Raw genomic sequence first — 7,494 nt, forward strand, 5'->3', positions numbered from 1 at the left:
TGGCATAACAGGTCACCTTTAGCTAACATGAAGGCAGTGTGAGCAACTGTTCCACTGTGCAGCCTGTGGTGGAAACCCCTATTTCTAAATTCAATTAATTACAGAGTGACCAGTACTTCCAGCACCAGTGACCCTGGCATTTCCCTACCGTAAGAAAATACAGCCATGCCCCAAATCCCATAGGTCTGCCACAAGACCTATGTGAACCCATCACTCTCCCGTCCCGCTGCCTCCATGATGATGCACCAGCCACCGCAGAGGCCATGGCTCCATTTCCGGGCCCCATAACTCCTCTACCGCACTGCCTCTGGCTGGACGGGGAATGAGGAATTAAATATAATGCTCTCACGTCAAGTCCACGATGCGAGCGAGGGAACGAAGAGGAAGGAATTTGTCAGAACCCCGTAAACACATCCATGGATTTGTCTCCTGGTGCCAGTTCCCTGAGCGATGAGGGGTGAGAGTACGCAGTCCGGGGTTTACCTAGAGGACAGCCAAGCAGCAATGATACACTGCTCTGGAAGAGGAGGAAAGAGCAAGGAGAGGAGAGAAACCATAAGATGTACAGCCTCACTGCAAAAACACAAAATCTCACCAAGTGTTTTTGGTCTAGGTTCTTAGTGCACTTAAAATAAGAAAGCAACTTACAAATAACTTTATAGATAGATATAAGAAGTTGTTTTATAAGTCTATGCAAAACATGTTCATTAAATTGTTTGCACAAAATCATTCTTAGATAATGAGATTTTAGTCTCCTCAGTTCTGCCTATTTTGAGCTTTAAATCCACATTAGCTGCTGCTGGCCACGCCCCCCTGACTCAACGTTTACACTCGCATGTGAAAATGGCTGGAAACAGATGTGCAGTTATACGGCCGTACATCTTTGAAAAGCAGAAGTGGAGCCTCCTGCATAACCAACAAGAATGCAGCAAGTGGTTTCTGGATGTTAAGTCAACAAGAAAACACTTGTCTTTTCCAGCAGTCATTGTACAGAGCATCTGGTGGTGAAACTCTGGACTCATGTAAAGATTTAGAGTCAAATATTTTTCACCCATCCACCCATCCATTTTTTTTATCAGGTCGCGGGGGTGGCAGCTTCAGAAGGGAGGCCCAGACCTCCCTCTCCCCAGCCACTTGTTCCAGCTCCTCTGGGGGAATCCTGAGGCGTTCCCAGGCCAGCCGAGAGACATAGTCCCTCCAGCGTGTCCTGGGTCTTCCCCGGGGCCTCCTCCCGGTGGGACGTGCCCGGAACACCTCACCAGGGAGGCGTCCAGGAGGCATCCTGACCAGATGCCCGAGCCACCTCAACTGGCTCCTCTCGATGTGAAGGAGCAGCGGCTCTACTCTAAGTCCTTCCCGGATCACTGAGCTTCTCACCCTATCTCTAAGGGAGAGCCCAGACACCCTACGGAGAAAATATTTTTCATGTATATACTTCTTTTTTTAACTTCATTTCATTTGTTTTCTATTTAGGTCATTTCCAGCAGCCATTGTGCAGACCATAAAGTGGTAAAACCAGTTGACCACACAACATGGAGCTCGCTGGGGTTGCTAGGTAACAGGCCAGGCTTCACTGGGGATTCTGGAAGTTTTTAAAACACATTTTCTAAACACCAAAAGCCTTAATTTATTGGCCAAAACCAGCTGAACATATTTTTAAGCGTTTATTTTTAAAAGCAGTATAGAACCAAATGGGAGTCTAAAAACATGCTAAATGAAAATTTCTGCATTATAGGTCTCCTTTAAGTAAAATATTCCTTAATATTGATGAAAAAGTACTAGTTCCACTGGCAGATTTTTTTTCTTATAAGTACTTTTTCATCAATATCAAGGAGAATTTATACTTAAAACAAGCTCCTATATCGTGCTAAAACGTTATTAGCAAGTTAGCTTTGTCTTATTTCAAAGCTAATATGTTTGAAGTAGAAACTAAGCAAAAACACTTGGAAAGAGTTTGTGTTTTTGTGGTGCTGAACTGGATCTGCTCAGAGCTGCTGTACCTTCCAATGAGACGGGAGCTGGGGGGAGTAAGAAAGAGAGCAGGAAAAGACAGAGGAATAAACAAGTCATGCCCTCTGAAATTTTCCACCGGCTCTGCCAAAGAACCCCAAAAAGGAAAAAGAAAACAGAACGTTCACATGTGGGCCAAGTTCTTCGGAGTCGGGGTCTCCAAAGCGGAGGGGAGTCGAAGAGAAACTGCGGTTTGGTTTTAATAAGATTAAACCTGGACATCATTTGGCCTGCAGATGTTGAGCAACTATCCAGGAGGTCTGGGAATGTACGGAGGGAAAAGGTCAGCAGCTAAAACTACTGATGAATACAACCTGCTCTCCAAGGCTCTGCAGTAAAAGTTTCCGTTCTGTCACACATGGAACAAAGTCGGTTATTCAGTAAAACTATTCAATAAATAGAAGGCAGAAACAGAGCTGGAGCTGCTGCATCTTCTCCACGCTGGATGACTGGGAGGGAGCTTGGCCTCGACTTGAAAGCTGCTGGAGCAGGCTGCGGGCCCGGTGCTCCTCGTGCCAGGTCAGCCCCTGGAAGGTGAGCCCCACAGTGGGTGTAAAATACCGCTGGGCAGATATGTTTCGCCTATGAAATATGGATGCAGGCCTCGTGTGAGGCTGTGCCTGTGTCTCAGTGGAAGGTTAACTGGAGGGCACGGCTTATTTTGCTACCACAGACTTGGTTGTGCTCCAGACCCGGGAAAGAAGCAGCAGTACAAGTGTCACTCTATATGGCAACCCATTTGTGCATTTAATTGATAGCATGGGCATCAGTCAGCATCCTTGTCAAACTGTATGTGACCATGCTGTACACAGAGTGATGACATGTTTAAGTTCTGATTCTTTACTTTTTTTTTTCTTTTCTATTTTTTACAAATAGTCAACATTTTGAGAATAATCCACTAATACCCATGTTTAAAGGGGCGGTATTATGTACTTTCCAGGCCCATAGTGGCATTTTACAGCACAATCAAGTAACTATGTGACCTTCAGTTGTTACGAAAATGCTGCATAGAACAAATATAACTTAAGTCGCCTTGAAATTGAGCCTATCTCTTTAAGAAGTGTCTGCTCTTTCTGAAACTTTGTCAGCCTGGCTCCGTTATTAACCCTTGAACAACATTTTTACCAAAGTTGCTTGTATAATAAGATGTGCAGTTCTACCAGGTGTTTGCTAATTGCTGCTGGCTAGTCTGAAGGAGCTGAGAGCAGCTCTGGAGCTTTGAAACTGCAGCTCCGAAGAGGAGCTTCGTTCCCTCAGGCGGTTTGCACAGCTGAATGGTTGCCATGGAGATTAAATTATTTCTCAAACATGCATGAAATAATCAAGGCAACACTCCATTTATGTTTTTAATGAGGGAATAACATAATAGCATGATGAAAAGCACAACAAAGTTAATTTTACATAATACTGCCCCTTTAAGAGTTGCTAAACTAGCTTACAAGCCTTTTGATGAATTATATCCCTGTTTGGTTAAACAATTAATGTGCAAAACAATTTTGTAGCTGTAAAGTTTGTGGTAGGGCTGGGGTTAGGTAAGTTACAAGACATTTTTTTGCCATTTTATAAGTGAAATAATCTGTAACCTTTTCATCAATATAAATGAATTATGCACATAAAACAAGTTGCTCAAAAGTTACTTGTAAGTTAGTTTTCTCTTATTGTAAGTGTACCAAGATATTTGCACTAGAACCTAGAGAAAAAATACTTTGTAATATTGTGTAATATTTCTTCAGATGTTTTCAGGTTGAATGTCTTTGACTAGCTGCATTTTTTTCTATTTCCACTAGTAAACTACTAGCATTGGTTTCGGTAAACTAGTAGCATTTAGAAAACTAGCTAGTAGAGGTTTGATGTCAAGGTTGTTGAATAAATACACAAACAGCCTTCCGTACCCCAAGCGGACATCCTGCTGCACCCTTGTGCCTCTGGTGTGGCTGCAGCTTGGTGCAGATAATTTGCGAACAGCCTTGTGGTGTGTATCTTTGTTGAGCTTTGGGCTTAGCAGCTTGTGTGGGCAGGAGACGTGAAGGAAATGAAAAGCCTGAGCGATTCACAACTGGACCAGGAAATCAGTCCAAGAGAGACACTGCAGATGATCCCATGAAACGGCAACGAAAACCAGGTTTCATAGCTAGTTAACCAAAAGCTAAACTCATCTTATAACCAAACCTGCTGAGACAGACTGTACTTCTGCACAAGCTGAAACATTTAAAGTCAATTCTGAACTGGTTTCCAGCATCTTTTCTGTTTTATTGCTTGAGACATTAGCAGCTGCCCAGAGGTTTCACTGCGAGTCGGAGGAAATGTTTCCCAACAGCGCAGCAGCAATCTCATGGCAACTTATGGCTTAAAAAGCTGATGCCAAACCAGGAAACATGAAACTGAGATACGGATTCATACAACGACATATTGGGGCCATTGTAGATAGAAAAAAAGGGAAAAACTCAGAAAGTTTGAGTTTTAATCTCAGAAATTTCTAGAACAAAATTGGTAAAATTGCATTTCAAGTCGAGTCAAACAATTTTAGACTTTTGAAAAGCTCAAATTTACAATATGTATGTAACTAGAGTATATATTGTACATATTGAGAACATTTTATCTATATTATTTGATTTAAAAGAAAATTTTAGCATAAATAGGATGGATTTTTTTTCTGTGGGATGGAAAATTATGTAAGAAAATAAATGCATAGATTCCACCTAATTTCCAACATAACAGATCTAAAAACATTTTGCTGGTAGCTTTTGTGTCAAATCGGCTAGAAACCTCACTCTATGGTGGTTCTTAGTCTTGGTTTTAGTCGTCATGTTGCTACTAACAACAGAGCAGATTAAACGTTAGTTAGAGCAGGGAGACAAAATCTGAAAGCGTCAACCTGCTGATAAACCTTGATTCTTCCCCTCATCAGTGACCCACATCCAGCTCTCCAGTCTAACTTCTTGCTGCCTGGTTTCTATTTCAGCCGTGCCCGAGGTTTGAACTGGGAGGAAGCGCTGAGGTTATTGAGCGGCGCTCGAGTTTAGGCGTTTTCTCCCTCTTTCCTTCCAGGGGCGAGTGTTAATTATTCATAAGCCCTGGTAGCAAACTTGAAACCGATAACCCACATGCTATTTATACTTCATTTCAAATAAACAAATAGTTAACAAGTTCCAGGCGGCTCGGCTGCGTCTGTCTGCATAGCTGCTGGTGGGCACAGTTTGGGGGGTGAGAGGTCAGGAAGGGTGAACCATCAGAGACGATGAGTCCACGCTGGAGAACCAAGAGGTTTTCAGAAATCCACCACTTTAAAAAAATTTTTTAAAGATGAAGTATGTGTTTTCCAGGCACATAGCGCCATTTTATAATACAATCAAGCCTTCAGGCGTTATAAACATACTACATATATCAAATATGACGATGTAATGCCTTGCAATTGGGTCTCTGTCTCTTTAAGAAGCTTCTGCTTTTTCTGAAACTCTGCCTACAGGAAGTCATCACAACATGGCTCCTCTATTAAGCCTTTTAGCAACATTTTTAAGAGCGATGCACTGAGAAGAAGCTCGTATAATGAGATGTGCAGTTCCACCAGATGTTTGGGAATTGCTGCTGCGTGGGGGAGGAGCTGCGTCTCGAAGGCGGGGCTAGGTCCACCCAGGTGTTTTGCACAGCTCAATGGTTGCCATGGAGATTAAAGGATTTCTCAAACATGCATGAAAGAATCAAATCAGCACTCCAGGTGTGTTTTTGATGATGGAATAGCATCATAACATGGTGTAAAGCTACAAAAAAGGTTGATTTTACATCATACTGCCCCTTTAAGACAATATTCTTTGAGGGTGTATCTGGTATGATAGGAAAATAAAGTTGCAACATTTGTTACATTTTCAGCTGCTGCGGTTTTCTTTCACTCTGGACTGTGTCAAATGAAGCAAACTAATTGAAAAACAACTTCCACTCGTCGCCTGTGGTGGCGCTGCACTAAAAACCACTGAAGGGAATGACAGAAAAACCTCTGAAGAAAACACTGAGCGCGAATGTAAACAAAAATGGAGTGGCGTCAGATTTTAGCGGTTGTAGGATTTCTTTTTTCTTTTTGGTAAAAATAAAAAACAAGTAATTTCTCCTGCTACTGCTAGTCTAGCATGTTAGTTTTTGTTGTATTTACCCAGAATGCCCTGTGTTGTATTTTTTCTAAAACAGAATAATTTTAGAAAAAACAGTGAGCTTTTCTCTGCCTTCAGTGCAGCTAAATAAAACTTTATAGCCAATGATCTGTTGGGGGGGGGGGAAAGAGCCATAATTTTCATAAACAGCCAGTACAGGAAATGTGTTGACATTCTTAAAAACAAGCATAAAACTTTTACAAGAGAATGAACAGATTTTTTTAAAATAGGATGTCGTAGATATTTTTAGGAAAAAGTTAGAAACCAGTTTCCAAACAAATTACACTAAAAAAAGCAACATGTTTTTAGTTATATTCTTCTTGTGTTTGTTGTATCTGAGATTCAAAGCAATTATTCCACTACAAAAACTACTAAAAGCTGCAATTGTTGCCTTTATATTTAAAAATATTAGCTTTTATTCATGTTATTAAGGGCCACGGGGAAGGTCCAAACAGCCACTTGTGGCTCCGGAGCCACAGGTTGAAAACCCCTAACATAGAAAATCTCTAAGTTATTTTTTTTTTTAAAAAGCAACATATTTTTTAGTAGGCTGTTTTAAAATGTATATTTTTGGTATTTTATGCAATTTAAAATTTATTAGAGACTTTAATTCTTTAAACATTTGCCTCATATGACGTAGGATTTACTTTTTGATTAAGATTAATAAACTTTAATGATTTATTTACTCCACTCAAGTTGCATTAAATTTATAAATGTCAGTTAATCCCAATCTAATAAATTGCGTTCAGTATCAGTTCAATCTGGACAGAAACTCAAAATTAAATAACCAAACTACTGAACAGATTCTTACCAGACAGATGTAAAAATTTCTAGTTAAATTATAATTAGGGCTGAAACTAATGATCATTTTAGTAATCGGTTATTTTGATTAATCAAGAAAAATTGGCACTTTCTTTTTTTTAAACCACTCAATACAGTATTAGAAATACATCAAAGCATACAAATAACTCAAATATTTTTTAAATAAGAAAATAAAACATTTTTTTGCCTTAAATGCAATATAATAGTAATCCTTTAGTGAACGCTTGTAGCAAAGGATGCATCTAAAAATAACCTTTTAAGATCAACTTGTCAACAATTTGATTAATACAGTGCGGAGCTAATCGGTTTATTATTTTTGTGACTAACCGATTCATAATTGGAAAGCAAAAAGTGCTTAATAGGAAAAAATATATATATATATATATATATATATATATATATATACTGTGTATATATAAAGAGATGAAACCAGGTGAACACTCGAGTTCTGGATAAAACATATCTAAAAAGGGTTCCCCCTCATCTTAAATGCAAAATGTATACATATTTTAAAATTTTT

The sequence above is a fragment of the Xiphophorus couchianus genome, chromosome 22 (genome assembly GCF_001444195.1).
Source record: "Xiphophorus couchianus chromosome 22, X_couchianus-1.0, whole genome shotgun sequence".
Taxonomy (NCBI): domain Eukaryota; kingdom Metazoa; phylum Chordata; class Actinopteri; order Cyprinodontiformes; family Poeciliidae; genus Xiphophorus; species Xiphophorus couchianus.